The following is a 15,928-nucleotide window of genomic DNA, read 5'->3' as shown; positions in this document are numbered from 1 at the left end:
AGTCAAAAAAACTTTTTGAATTATGGATACAAGAATCCAAATTCAATACGTAATTTTAGTATTCAAAGAAGATTCTTTCAGAATCTTCTTTTTCAATTTTTAAATCCCCTTTTCTTACCGAGTTCCATATTCATGAGATTCATCAATATTTATTTGTTTCGATGTAACAATAAAATTACTAGAAAGATTAATATATCTAGAATATACAATAATATATACGAAGCTATTCGCCCCCCCCCCACATATTTGATAGCTTCTCCTAGAAAAAAACTTGTAATACCTATTCCATTCGTAATTCCATCAATTCTTTTTTTATCAAAAAAAGAATTTAATTTCACTAATCTTCTGATACTAGCAATTAAAGATTTTTCATAAAAAAGATCTATATAACCATGATTATACGACCAATTATATATGATATTTTGAAAATGATCGGCAACATTTTTTTTAAGAAAACTTTTTTCAAATAAATTTAATAAATTCAAATTTTTTAAATAGGAATAAACCGATTTGTAAAAAAAAGACGCTAGAAATATTCCCCAAAAAGTGAAACTCAAAGAAAAAGTTGCGTTTGTGAAAAATTCATAATAATTCATAAAATTTTCTGAATCTTTATGTAAAAGATCTATAAACGGAATTAACAATTTTGATAAAATATCCAAATGTATTCCGTCTTGACTGAAAGAAATTCCTACAGCACCAACGAATAAAGTAAAGAGCGCTAAAATAAGCATAGAAAATCGCATAGTATTGTTAGATTCATTAGGATATAAACAAGCAGTTTTTTTAGTGCCAAAATGCATAATACCAAAAACAAGATGTTTTATATTTTTAATATTTTGATTAACGCGATGTAGATATCTCTTCCGGATAAAAAAAGAAGTTATTTCATTCTTTTTTATTTTTAGTAAAACTAAGAAAAAATTTTCGTTTTTTCTTTTAAGTTTTACTTGTTTCTTCCCCCATAAAGATATTGAATAGAATGAACTATTTTTTTTTCCATTAAAATTCAAAAAATGAACGTTTAAATATCCCTCAAAAACAAGTAAATAAATTCGAAACATATAAAATGCAGTTAATCCTGCTGCAGAACAAGCTATTATTGCAAAAATTGGTGAATACAACCAACTATCATTAAGAATCTCATCCTTAGACCAAAAACAGGCAAAGGGTGGAATACCGCAAAGAGAGAGTGTACCCACTAAAAAAAAAGTTTTTGTAATTGGTACATGTTTTGTTAAACCGCCCATAAAAACCATATTTTGACTTTTAGCTGGAGAATATCCGACAAGAGCTTCCATTGAATGAATAATGGATCCAGATCCTAAAAACAACAATGCTTTTGAATAAGCATGAGTAATCAAATGAAATAAAGCACCTCGATAAGATCCCATACCCAAAGCTAACATCATATAACCCAATTGAGACATTGTAGAATAGGCCAAATTTTTCTTAATATCTTTTTGAGCAATAGCTAAAGTAGCTCCTAATATTACTGTTATTATACCTATAAAAGCTATTGCGTTCATTATTTTGGGTAGCACTATGAAAAGAGGAAAAAGACGAGCCACAAGAAAAATTCCAGCGGCTACCATAGTAGCAGCATGTATAAGGGCAGAAATTGGAGTAGGTCCCTCCATAGCATCGGGTAGCCATACATGAAGAGGAAATTGGGCAGATTTTGCAACTGAGCCACAAAATAGCAAGAGGGCAAACAGAGTAAAAAAAAAAATATTCATTTCATTTTTAGAAATCAAATTATTTATAATTTGAAACAAATGCCGAAATTCCAAACTACCCGTTATCCAATAAAGACCTAAAATTCCCAATAATAAACCAAAATCCCCTACACGATTCGTTACAAATGCTTTTTGACAAGCATTTGCCGCAATAGGGCGGGTGAACCAAAAGCCTATTAATAAATAAGAACACATTCCAATTAATTCCCAAAAAAAATAAATTTGTATCAAATTCGAACTAGTAACTAATCCCAACATTGAAATATTAAAAAGAGTAAGATAAGCAAAAAATCTCAAATATCCTTGATCATGAGACATATAATTATCACTATAAATAAGAACGAGAATGCCAACCGTAGTAATTAATATTGACATAATAGAAGTAAGTGAATCGATCAAGTACCCAAACTCTAAAGAAATATCATTATTTATGGTCCAAGACCATACATATTGAAAAAACAAACTATTCTTGATTTGATGAATAGACAAATCAAGCGAAAAAATCATAACTATAGTTAACAATAAGATACTAGGAAAAGCCCAAATACGGCGAATATTTTTCGTTGCAGTGGGAAAAAGTAGAAGTCCCACTCCTATTAACATCGGAACTGGGAATGGAATAAAAGGTATGATCCATGAATATTGATGTGTATATTCCATACAATAAAGAAAAAAAATTAGGATTCTAATGAATTTGGTTTCTTAGGTTTTTCTTTTATCTTTTTTGTAAAGTAAAGGAATGGTTTCGGTTAATAACAAAGAAAGATAGAATTTAATAAAATAGAATAATCGATTATTCATTATTCTGACTCTTTGGACAATATTTTTTGAACATTGGTTTAGTTCATTAAATTTAACTTAACTAATTAAGTTTTTATTACAATAAGAAATAGCGATTTGGGGAAAACTTTCTAAAAAGTATTATATTCTTATTATAAATATAATAAAAACAAAAATGGAAATTCAAATATATAAAATATATGTCTAATTAGAGATAAACTTAATTTTCATTTACCGCAAAATGTCTTTCACATAAAATTCTATAACAATAAAAAACTATACTAATTCTATGGCAGTTCCAAAAAAGCGCACGTCTATATCAAAAAAACTTATTCGGAACACTTTATGGAAAAAGAAGGGATATTTTACAGCATTAAAAGCTTTTTCATTAGGGCAATCTATTTTTACGGGGAATTCAAAAAGCTTTTTCTGTAACAAATATAAACGTTAGAATAATTTCAATTAACTGGATTCAACGACTCTTTTTTAAATACAAAAATATGAATATAAAATTGATATAGAATATAAGATTCAGTTATGAATTTAGGATATTTACATTCTATATTATGATATTTACATTCTATATTTAATAGATTCTAATAGAATTCTTTAAAATTATTTTATTGAATGTTTAGTAAACAAATATTGTGTTTTAATTGATTCTTTGAATCTCGACAATTGACTAAAATTGGGTTATTATGGTTTCGAGTCAGCCGCTATGGTGAAATTGGTAGACACGCTGCTCTTAGGAAGCAGTGCTAGAGCATCTCGGTTCGAGTCCGAGTAGCGGCATCTTATCTTCTAAAAAAAAGTTCCTATAAAGAATTATTATTTCTATTCCAAGTATTTCTATTTTTTCATTCTATATGGTATTTTCCACTTTAGAGCATATATTAACTCATATATCCTTTTCGGTCGTATCTATTTTAATTTCAATTCATTTGATAACCTTATTATTAGGCAATGAAATCATAGGATTATACAATTTGTTCAAAAAAGGCATGATAATAACCTTTTTTTGTATCACAGGATTGTTAGTTACTCGTTGGATTTTTTCAGGCCATTTACCATTTAGTAATTTATATGAATCATTAATATTTCTTTCATGGACTTTTTCTATCTTTTATATGGTTCTTTGCTTCAAAAAACAAAAAAATGACTATTTCAATACAATAATAACACCAAGTATTCTTTTTACCCAAGGCTTTGCTACTTCGGGTCTTTTAACCGAAATGCATGAATCCTTAAAATTAGTGCCTGCTTTACAGTCCCATTGGTTAATGATGCACGTAAGTATGATGATATTGGGTTATACAACTCTTTTATGTGGATCATTAATATCAGTGGCTATTTTAGTCATTACATTTCAAGAACTCATACAAATTCTTGGTAAAAGCAAGACTTTGTTTTTTTTTAATGAATCCTTTTCTTTTGCTGAAATCAAATATATGAATATGAATGATAAAAAGAATATTTTACAACAAACTCCTTTTCCGTTTTATTCGTCTTATAGAAATTATTATAGATATCAATTTATTCAACAATTGGATCGTTGGGGTTACCGTACTATTAGTCTAGGTTTTATCTTTTTAACAATAGGTAATATATCTGGAGCAGTATGGGCTAATGAGGCATGGGGATCATATTGGAATTGGGATCCAAAGGAAACTTGGGCTTTTATTACTTGGACTATTTTCGCAATTTATTTACATACTAGAAAAAATAAAAAATTGGAATATAGAAATTCTTCAATAGTGGCCTCCATAGGCTTTCTTATAATTTGGATATGTTATTTAGGGATAAATCTTTTAGGAATAGGACTACATAGTTATGGTTCATTTACACCTAATTAATTTAAAAAAATTCACAAATATTGGGAACATTCTATAGAATAAGAAAAAAAACTCCCAATAAAATGATTAAGACCCCATTGAATCAAGTAATGTAATATTGATTCAAGGGGTTCTCACAAACAACAAAAATATTCAATTAGAATTCAATTTCATTTTTATGTAATTAAGAAAATACAAAAAGAAATCCATTTTTTTTTATTGTGCATCGGATTGATTTCTATTTTTTCTTTTTCATTTATTCCCAAAAACTATCTATAAAAAATGAGAGAGAATAGCTTCAACCTTGTCAGCCGAAATTGAAAAAATAAAATCTGGATAAATGCCAATACTTATTACGGGTATAAGGATAGAAATTGAAATAAATAATTCTCGTGGCCCCGAATCAAAAAAATAAGAATTTTGTTTATTAAAAAGCTTGTATCCATAAAACATTTGACGTAAGATAGATAATAAATAAATAGGAGTTAATATCATTCCAATTGCAGTTACAAAAGTTATGAGTATTTTTGTGATGAAAAGATATTTTTGATTGGTAATTATTCCCAATAATACTATAAATTCTGCAACAAAACCGCTCATGCCCGGTAATGCAAGAGAAGCCATCGATAAGGTAGTGAAAATCGTGAATATTTTTGGCATTGGGATAGCCATTCCACCCATTTCGTCGAGATAAAGAAGACGTAGTCTATCATAACTAGTTCCCGCCAAGAAAAAAAGGGCAGCACCAATAAATCCGTGAGAGATTATTTGTAAAATAGCCCCATTCAGCCCTGTCTCGCTTATAGAACCAATTCCTAAAATTAAGAAACCCATATGAGAGACCGAGGAATAAGCTATTCTTTTTTTTACATTGCGTTGACCAAGAGATGTTGAAGCTGCATAGATTATTTGAATGGAACCTAATAACATTAACCAGGGACAAAATATAGAATGAGCGCGAGATAATAATTCCATATTAATTCGAACCAACCCATATGCTCCCATTTTTAATAATATTCCGGCTAAAAGCATACAAGTGCTGTAATGCGCCTCTCCATGGGTATCAGGTAACCATGTATGTAAGGGTATAATTGGTGATTTGACAGCAAAAGCAATAAGAAATCCCATATAGAAGATTATTTCCAGTGCCACGGGATATGATTGATTAGTTAATGATTCAAAATTTAATGTTGGTTCATTAGAACTATAGAAACCCATACCCAGAATTCCCAGTAATAAAAAAACAGAACTTCCCGCAGTGTACAAAATAAACTTTGTAGCTGAATACAAACGTTTTTTTCCACCCCACATAGATAAAAGTAGATAAACGGGAATTAATTCTAATTCCCACATGATGAAAAAAAGTAAAATGTCTTGAGAAGAAAATGTTCCTAGTTGACCACTATACATTGCTAACATTAGAAAATAGAATAATTTAGATTCTCGAGTAACCGGTTGAGCTGATAACGTAGCTAACGTAGTGATAAATCCCGTTAATAAAAGGGGTCCTAGAGAGAGTCCATCTATTCCGAATCTCCAGTAAAAGTCAAAAAAATGGATCCATTTATAATTTTCTGTCAATTGGATTAGTGGATCATCTAATTCGAAATGATAACAAAATACATAGGTTATTAGAAGGAGATCTATGAAACATATACAATAAGTATACCATTTAATTGTCTTATTTCCTTTATGGGGAAATAAGACAATTAAAGAACCTCCGACTATTGGCAAAACTACAACTGTTGTTAACCAAGGAAAATAATTCGTGATAAAAATAAGATATACTTAGACTACAAAAACCCGGGCTCAAAATATTTTTTTATTTTGAGCCCGGGTTTTTGCCAGTAAAAAAAAGTACTTGTATGCGGTTCTTTTTGAAACGTATCAATAAGCTAGACCCATGCTTCGAGTTGTTTCATGCCATAAATAAACTCTAACACTTAAGAAATCCGTCGGACAGGCGGATTCACACCTCTTACAACCAACACAGTCCTCTGTTCTTGGGGCAGAAGCAATTTGTTTAGCTTTACATCCGTCCCAAGGTATCATTTCTAATACATCTGTTGGGCAGGCTCGTACACATTGAGTACATCCTATACATGTATCATAAATCTTTACTGAATGTGACATTGGAACATAATCCTTGAACATCAAAAATTCAACATTTTCAATCTAGTAAATTGGTAAACCAATTATATATATCTATATATGATATATATATATCTATATATATATATCTATATTATATACCAGATGAATCAATGATTTATAAGAATTTTGCTACTAAAAATATATTTATAGATTAATAACTAATAAGAGAATAGAACCAAGATACTTTGATTTCTTATCTTTGTTTTCGCAAACGCAAACATGATTAAAAAGGATATATCATTTCTGCTAATTTGAATGGATTATATAGTACACACTATTCAAAATTAGACTTTTTTTTATGAATAATACTATTTATTCAACAAATTTGATTGATTGATACGGGTTGATTTTCTATTACGATATATTGAGGAAACAATAGCTGGTCCGATAGCTGCTTCAGCGGCTGCAACAGCTATAACAAAAATTGAAAAAATATTTCCTTTTAGTTGCCGCCTATCAAAAAAATCAGAAAAGGTTACGAGATTTATATTAACTGCATTTAGTATAAGTTCAAGACACATAAGGGCTCTAACCATATTTCGGCTCGTGATCAATCCATAGATACCTATAGAAAATAAATAAGCACTCAAAACAAGTGTATGCTCGAATATCATTGACCAACTCCTTTTCAATTTTTATTCATTTCGATATGAATATGAATTCAACGGATTTTATTGCCTAACATAATAAGTCTACAACAAAATCAAGTATTTGCAAAAAGATTTTATACTTTATACATAAATATTCTTTTTCCTTAACATATAATTCAACAAAAAAGAAATGTAATAAATTCTAACAAAATGTAATTTATATTATTTTATTAGTTCGAAAACTTTCTTATTGGCGAGCCACAAAAATTGCACCTATTAAAGCAACTAAAAGAATTATTGAAATTAGTTCAAATGGAAGAAAAAAATCTGTTGATAAATGAATTCCAATTTGTTGACTAGTACTTATCAAATCTTGCTCTAAAATCTGATTGGGTCTTGTCGTCCAAATAATTCCGTGCCATGATGTCTCTAGAATAGTAGTTATTTGTGAAAGAAAGATACTGGTACAAACCATCAAAGTAATTCCATCCCCAACGGTCCAAACACGAAAATTTTGGTAATAGTCCGAACCATTCATAAACATCACAGCAAATATTATTAAAACATTTATAGCGCCCACGTAAATAAGTAGCTGTGAGGCAGCTACGAAATGGGAGTTTGATAAAATATAGAATAAAGATACACAAACAAGAACTAGTCCCAATGAAAAAGCAGAAAAAATCGGATTCGTAAAGAATACTACTCCTAGACTTCCTAATATGAGACCTGATCCAAGAAAGATTAAAATAAAATCATGTAGCGATTCGGACAAATCCATTATATGTAAAATAAAAGATAAATAGAAATTTCATGACCTTATTGATATGACCAGGAAAAAACTTGTTAAATACGAAAATTATCTGTGCATAGAAATTCACCAAATCCTAAGATAAGATATGTGAATTGTTATTAGGTACAGTTGTTATAGAATCAATGGAATTTCATTCTTTTCTTTATGCCAAAGAGTCATTTCAAAAAAATAGAATATCTTTTTTTTTATTCTATATATAGAGAAATTCAATTATTTTTGTGAAGAATTTTGAAATCATTTTATTTGAATTGTTCGAATTGTATAATCATCAATTACTGATACTGGTAAACGACCCAAAGCAATTAGATTATAATTCAATTCGTGGCGATCATAAGTTGAAAGTTCATATTCTTCGGTCATTGATAAACAATTTGTTGGACAATACTCAATACAGTTACCACAAAATATACAGATTCCAAAATCAATACTGTAATTAAGCAACCGTTTTTTTCGAATATCAGTTTCTAGTTTCCAATCAACAATGGGTAGATCTATAGGACAGACACGAACACATACTTCACAAGCAATGCATTTATCAAATTCAAAATGTATTCGACCGCGAAAACGTTCTGATGAGATTATTTTTTCATAAGGATATTGAATAGTTACGGGTAACCTATTTGCATGAGATAAGGTAATCATGAGACCTTGACCAATATATCTAGCAGCTCGTATTATTTGTTCACTATAATTTATGAATTCAGTTACCATAAGGAACATATCGTGAATAGCTCTGAATATTTTTTTTCTTTCTCTTGTTTAAAACAAGTTCTGAATTTTGAATATAGAAGGTCCACATTTTTTTTACAGTGAAAACAGTTGAGACGACGTTGTTAATAATAGATTACCAAGAGAAATGGGTAAAAGAAACTTCCACCCAAGATTTAATAATTGATCTATTCGTAGCCTAGGCAAAGTCCATCTTGTTGTGATAGAAACGAATATGAATAAATAAGTTTTAACTAGTGTAATAAAGATACCAATTATCGTTACAAAAACTCCGTATGTTTTATTTATTTGAAAAAAATTAGAAACGAAGATGTACGGAATAGAGAAATTTGAACCACCAAAATAAAGAACTGTTACAAATAAGGAAGAAACGAATAGGTTTAAATAGGAAGCAACATAAAATAAACCAAATTTGATACCGGAATATTCGGTTTGATAACCCGCTATTAGTTCTTCTTCCGCTTCTGGTAAATCAAAAGGTAATCTTTCACATTCTGCTAGGGAAGAGATTAGAAAAACGAGGAAACCCATAGGTTGCCGCCACAAATTCCATCCCCAAAAACCATATTTGGATTGTGCATCAACTATATCAACTGTACTTAAACTGTTAGATAATCCTAGTCGGTGATGACATTACTGTTACCATCTCTATTACAGAACCGTACATGAGATTTTCATCTCATACGGCTCCTTTAAAGCCTTAAAAAAATATAAGAACCCGGCCAATTATTTCTCCCTTGATATATCCCTAAGATAGATAAGATTCTATTTTCTCGGACGGTTCTGAATTAGACCCATGGAATTCTGTCTGTTCTAAAAAAAATTTTTAAATGAATACACACTTATTTAAAAAATAAAAACATTTGCACATTTATTGAATTTCTTTAGATAAATAAAAAATACAAAAGGTACTTCTGAATTGATCTCATCCTTTAAAAAATTCAAAATTAAATTTGTTGAGTAATAACTTAATTTCATTTTTGCATAAAATACTCTTTTAAAATTATCAAGAACTCCCACATCATTTTCGATTCCGAAAAATAATTAGATGTTCTTTTTTTAAATTATGATTATCTCCATAAATATGGAGTATATAAGACAAAAAAGAAAAAGGAGATCACTTTTACCTCTTATCTTATTCCTTTTTGTGCAAGCAAAAGGGGACTTCAAAAAATTAAAGGATTATTTCGTTCCTGATAGTTATTTATTCAATCAATGGATGGAAGTATACTCTAGATCGGAATTGGGGGGAGTACTGCCTTATTTTTTCTACCAACTTCAAGTCCCCATTAGTATTCTTTTTATATTATACATAAATTGGATAATTTAAAAAAGAAATATACGTTACTAATCTTTTGTGTATTTTGGTGTTTCTAGCCATCCATTAATTTTTTTTATTATATTAATGCCTTTTTTTAATTTTGTTAATATATGTATGCTAATTCATACAAATGATATTGAAAATTTGAAAAAGGTTGGTCTTTTGCGTCCGCTTCAAGACAGGATTACTAATCAACAAATCTTGGGAAAAACAACCACTTCTATACATAGAATATAATATATAGAATCTAATTCTAGAATTTCATTGATTTTTTCACCTTATTCTTATACATAGAAAATTAGACTCAATATTTTTACTGCAATTTGAAATCATCATACTTTCTCTATAAGTAATAGAGTATTCTATAAATTATATTCAAAAAAAGCTGTTTTATTGCACTCATATAACTATCTGATTCAATTATTCAATCCAAATGCGAAAAGAATATATATATATTCTTTATAGATTCTTTTTGTACTTTAAATATAAGGAGAGGCTTATAAGAAATAGTATCAAAAAATTTATGTCTCAACGAAGCACACATAGAGATATCGATAACACACATAGAGTTAATGGTATTTCATAACTAATTGATTGAGCAGCTGCTCGTAGACCACCCAAAAAGGAATATTTATTATTTGACCCATATCCTGACATAAGAAGTCCAATGGGGGCAATACTCGAAATAGCAATCCATAAAAAAACACCAATATTCAGATCAGATAAAACAAAGTTATAGCCAAAAGGAATTACTGAATAGCTTATTATAATGGATATGACTGAGATAGATGGGCCGAAACTAAATAAACGAATATCTCCTCTAGATGGAATAAGATTCTCTTTAAAAAGTAATTTTGTTCCGTCTGCTAGAGCTTGAAGAACTCCAAAAGGACCGGTGTATTCAGGTCCAATACGCTGTTGTATCCCTGCAGATATTTCTCTTTCTAACCATACAATTGCTAGTACACTTATAGTAATTCCTAATATCAAAATAAAAATAGGCACAAATACCCAAAGAATTCCATATATCTCTTTCAAAAATTGCAATCTGAAAAAAAAATGTATATCTTGTATTTCTGTTAAATCAATTATCATTTCAACGATCAACTTCTCCCATAATAATATCTATGCTACCTAGTATTGTCATAATATCGGCCAATTTCATTCTTTTAACTAATTGAGGAAGAATTTGCAAATTTATAAAACCGGGCGGATGAATTTTCCATCTCCAAGGAAAACCATTTTGATCCCCTATTAGAAAAATCCCTAATTCTCCCTTGGGGGCTTCAACTCTTACATAAAGTTCTTGTTTTGGCAATTCAAAACTCGGAGACGATTTTTTACTAATAAATCGATACTCAAACTCATTCCATTCTGGCTCTTTTTCTCTATCAAAGCAGCGGATTTCTAAATTTTCATATGGACCGCCGGGAAGTCCTTCCAAAGCCTGTTGAATAATTTTTATGGATTCTATCATTTCACCAATTCGAACTAAATAACGAGCTAATGAATCTCCTTCTTTTTGCCATTGAACTTCCCAATGAAATTCTTCGTAACATTCATAATTATCCACTTTACGTAGATCCCATTGTATTCCGGAAGCCCGAAGCATCGGTCCTGATAAACCCCAATTAATAACTTCTTTTACATCAACAACACCGACGCCCTCAACCCGTTCTAAAAAAATAGGATTTCGCGTAATAAGTTTTTGATATTCAGCAATACTTGTTAAAAAATAATCGCAGAAATCATAACATTTATCTATCCAACCATAAGGTAGATCAGTCGCTACCCCTCCGATACGAAAAAAATTATGCATCATTCTCATACCTGTGGCAGCTTCAAATAGATCATATATTAATTCTCTTTCTCTGAAAATATAGAAAAAAGGTGTTTGTGCACCAATATCTGCCATAAAAGGTCCTAGCCATAGTAGGTGAGAAGCTATACGGCTTAACTCCAACATTATTACTCGGATATAGCTGGCTCTTTTAGGTACTTGAATATTTCCCAACTGTTCTGGTCCATTTACAGTTATTGCTTCTGTGAACATTGTAGCTAAATAGTCCCAACGTGTTACATAAGGCAGATATTGTATAATTGTTCGGTTTTCCGCTATTTTTTCCATTCCTCTGTGTAAATAACCCAATATCGGTTCACAATCAATAACATCCTCACCATCTAGAGTAACAATAAGTCTAAGAACACCGTGCATTGATGGGTGGTGAGGCCCCATATTGACTATCATGAAGTCCTTTCTTTTCGTTGAGATATTCATAGGTTTTTGCTCGATTTATTCTTTTATGAATCGCTTAAAAAAAAAGTTCATCCAAATTCAAGATCTAATAAATCGAATAATTGAAAATTACTCTTCAATTTAACGAATTTGTGACTGCCGAATATTAAACTGATTGATTAATTTTTTATACCGTATTCCATCTTTCTTTGACAAATAAGACAGTAATCTTTGCCGTTTTCCCAAAATTTTACGTAAACCTGTTTGGGATGAGTAGTCTTTTCGGTGCAATTCAAAATGTGAAGTAAGTCTTCGTATTCTATTGGTAAATTTGAATATTTGAAATTCAACCAATCCCGGTTTTTTTCCTTTTTTTTCTTGTGAAATAACAGGTATAAATGACTTTTTTACCATAAAAAAATAAAAGTTTTTCCTTCTCCTCGATTTTTATAGATATTTTTATTGATCAGTAATTAGAATGACACTCATTTTTAATTTTTTGATAGAAATCCGAAATCTAATTTTTTTGATAACTGAAATCAATCCAATTGAAATAGAGAATTTAAATAGATATAGTATAAAGGAGACTAGTTTGATATATAAAAAAGAATTGTATACATTACATTAGATAAAAAAAGATAATTTTGTTAATGCTTTTTTTTTATGTATACATCATTGAATTAAAATCAATGCCATACCAAAATACGTGTATTTGTTTAACCTATGTATCTATCTATAGATAGATACATATGCTAAATAGAAAACAAAATTAGATTAACGAATTTTCACACGCGGATACATATGTATCCTTACTATACTGAAACGGCTTCCATTATGGGTATTAAACCAATAACGATTTATACAAGCTAAATCTTCTAATCGATATTTTGGCCAAAGAAAAATTTTGAAATTCATTAGTTTTTTTTTCTCTTTCTCATTTCTTTTTTTAGTCAAAACTTTAAAACAATTTTGGACTTTATTTTCATTATAAAATATTGTGTTTCTATGCATACTATTTATATTATTTGGATCTAAACAAATTCTAATTCTCAACTCTCTACGACGTCTAGCAGATAAAATGTTTTCAGGAACAAGTAAATTAAATTTCTCGTTTTCTTTGTTTTCTGTTATCTTTTGATCTTTTGTTCTTGTAATGTATTTATCAAAAAATTTCTTATTAACATGAATTTTTTCTGAGTATTTTTTATAAATTTTGCGTTTATTCTTATGAATTAATGAAAAACCCATCATTTTATACTTAAAAAATTGTTTATTATTTTTTCTAGACAGGCGAACTGGTTCGATAACAAATAGTTCTTTTTTCCTAAATTTATTATTTTTCTTTTTCCTTAAGCCTGAAAGAGTTAAATTCGTCTGTTTTTGAATCATCATAATATCTAGACCTAGTTCTCCTCTTTGAATAGAGGCTATAGTAATTTTTCTTAAATTTGTCAATCTAATAAGGAGACAATATACTTTTACATTGTTAAATATTTTTTGACCTAAGAAATTTTTCCAGTTTAAATGGAAATTCAAAAAATTTCTTACTAAGAATTGAAGTTCTGCCTCCATATTGTTCTTCGGGTTTTTTTTTCGATGTTCTAAAAACATCTATTTTTTTTTTCTTTCTAGTAATATTCTTTTCACTAACATTTTTATTTCCTTTAGAATGTAAAAAAAGAGAATGTAAATAAAGTAATTTTATTGGTATAATTTGCGAGTTACCCCTAAATGTATTATAAAATATCACAAATTTGGAAAAGAACCAAAATTCCGGATTGCATATGGAACGATTTAGTATTTTTCTATTGATTCCCGTCCAATCCAAATATTTTCTATCCGGATTTATAATAATAGTATCTTCTGCTATATAATTCTTGATAAAAATATTACTTATTCTATCAAATAAGTCTTTTTTATATGTATTGTAATTAGAAGAAATCATTGTGTTTTTATTTGATTGAAATAGGGATCTATATCGATAAATATATGAGTCTTTCTTATTTGCATAATTCATAAAATTATAGGATAAAAGATCGTATTTATATTGTTTTCTAATTTTTTTTTTTAATGGGATTCCTTGTTGTTCTTTGTAAAGAATTAATGGGCTTTTTCCATATGAATCCCATTTGGTTAAATTTTTATTTTGAGTTACACCACATTTAGTGATTCTATTTCTCCATTTTTGTGATACTAATTTTGACCAGCTACTGTTAGATAAGTTATATTGATAATAATTATTCTTTAACCAATTTGTCCATTGATTTAGTTCAGAATTGAGCAGGTTATTTTGTTTTCTTTTAGAATGAACTATTCCTTGTGCTCCAAAAAAAGAATCCTTTATTTCATTTTTCAGAAAAAAAAAATTTTTATTATATTGAAAAAGAAGTCTTAACTTATATATGTTTATGTTAATAATTCGGGTTTGTAACAAATTTAAAAATACATATGGTTGTGACAAAAAGGAGACATCAAAATAATTATGTGAATTCGCATTCTTATTCTTATTATTAAAATATTTGTGTAATTTTAAAAGAAAGGGAATTATACTTTGATTTGTTTTATAACTTCTTTCTGTATTTGGTTCATTATCGTAAAGCCATTTATTTAAAAATTTTTTTGTTGATTCAAGAAAAAGTTGTAGCTGGATTTTCGGAATACAAATGATATATAGAAAGATATCTATGTATATTTTTTTCATCAAAAATTGAAAAAAAGAATGTGATTTTTTAGTTAAGCTAATATTTCTTCTTTGGAATATCTGCAAAATTTTTTTTTCGAATTCTATCCTTTTACTATCATAAATTTTTTTCTTCGAATGAATATTTGTCTCGCGAATTCCAAGTCCTCTTTTCTTTTCTTCTTTTTTCATTTTTTCTATTTTTTTAATAACTACTTTTCTCTTAGTATTGAGATCCTTTATAGATTTTTTTTTCAATGAAAAATTTGTCGACTTTATCGATTGAATTGAAATGGTTGCTTCAGAAATCATTGAATTATTCTTCCAAATTGTTGAATATTTTTTGTTTTCGCTCAATTCATCGAGTTTTGGGGGTTTCCTTTTAATAAAAAAATATTTTAAATTTAAAAATTCTTGTTTTTTTTTCGTGAGGAATACTATACTTTTTCTAATAATTTCAAGAATACTTTGGATGATCCCTTTTGCTTTTTCTATTACGATATTTAGAAACAGTTTGAATTTTTCACTTAAAACTTTTAGAACTAGAAAAGTGAAAAATTCAAATTTTTTCTTTTTTTTTTTTAGTTCTTTTAAAATGGGGTCGAAAAAGGAAAGTGGATTTTTCGTGGAACTAGAAAAAGGCAATTCAACTTCCATCCCCCAAACTGTTAAAAAACAAAAGTTCTTTTTTTTCTTTGAATTTTTTTTGTTTTCATTACATCGTATTTTAGATTTATGCCAAGGTTTTAGACGAAAAGGAAATAATATTTTTATCTGAATCCCATCTGTTAGCCATTTTTGCGGAAACTCTCTTTCGGATAATTGAACGCCGTTATACGTGCATTTAATATATATTTCTCTCTTCCAATCCATATAATCTTCAGACCATTCTGGAATTTGAAAAAATAGTATACGAATTGTATTTTTAATTATTATAAATGAAGGTAATAGAATATATTTCCTAATAAAGCATTGGGTTATTAATAAAACACCTCTTATTACTTGAGCAAATATAATGCTATCCCAGGCTTCTGCTATTTCTATACGTTTTCTTTC

This window comes from Vigna unguiculata, unplaced genomic scaffold (assembly GCF_037176805.1).
Source record: "Vigna unguiculata cultivar grain cowpea cultivar isolate G323 ecotype 2 unplaced genomic scaffold, ASM3717680v1 ptg000141l, whole genome shotgun sequence".
Lineage (NCBI taxonomy): Eukaryota > Viridiplantae > Streptophyta > Magnoliopsida > Fabales > Fabaceae > Vigna > Vigna unguiculata.
This window is presented reverse-complemented; position numbering follows the sequence as displayed.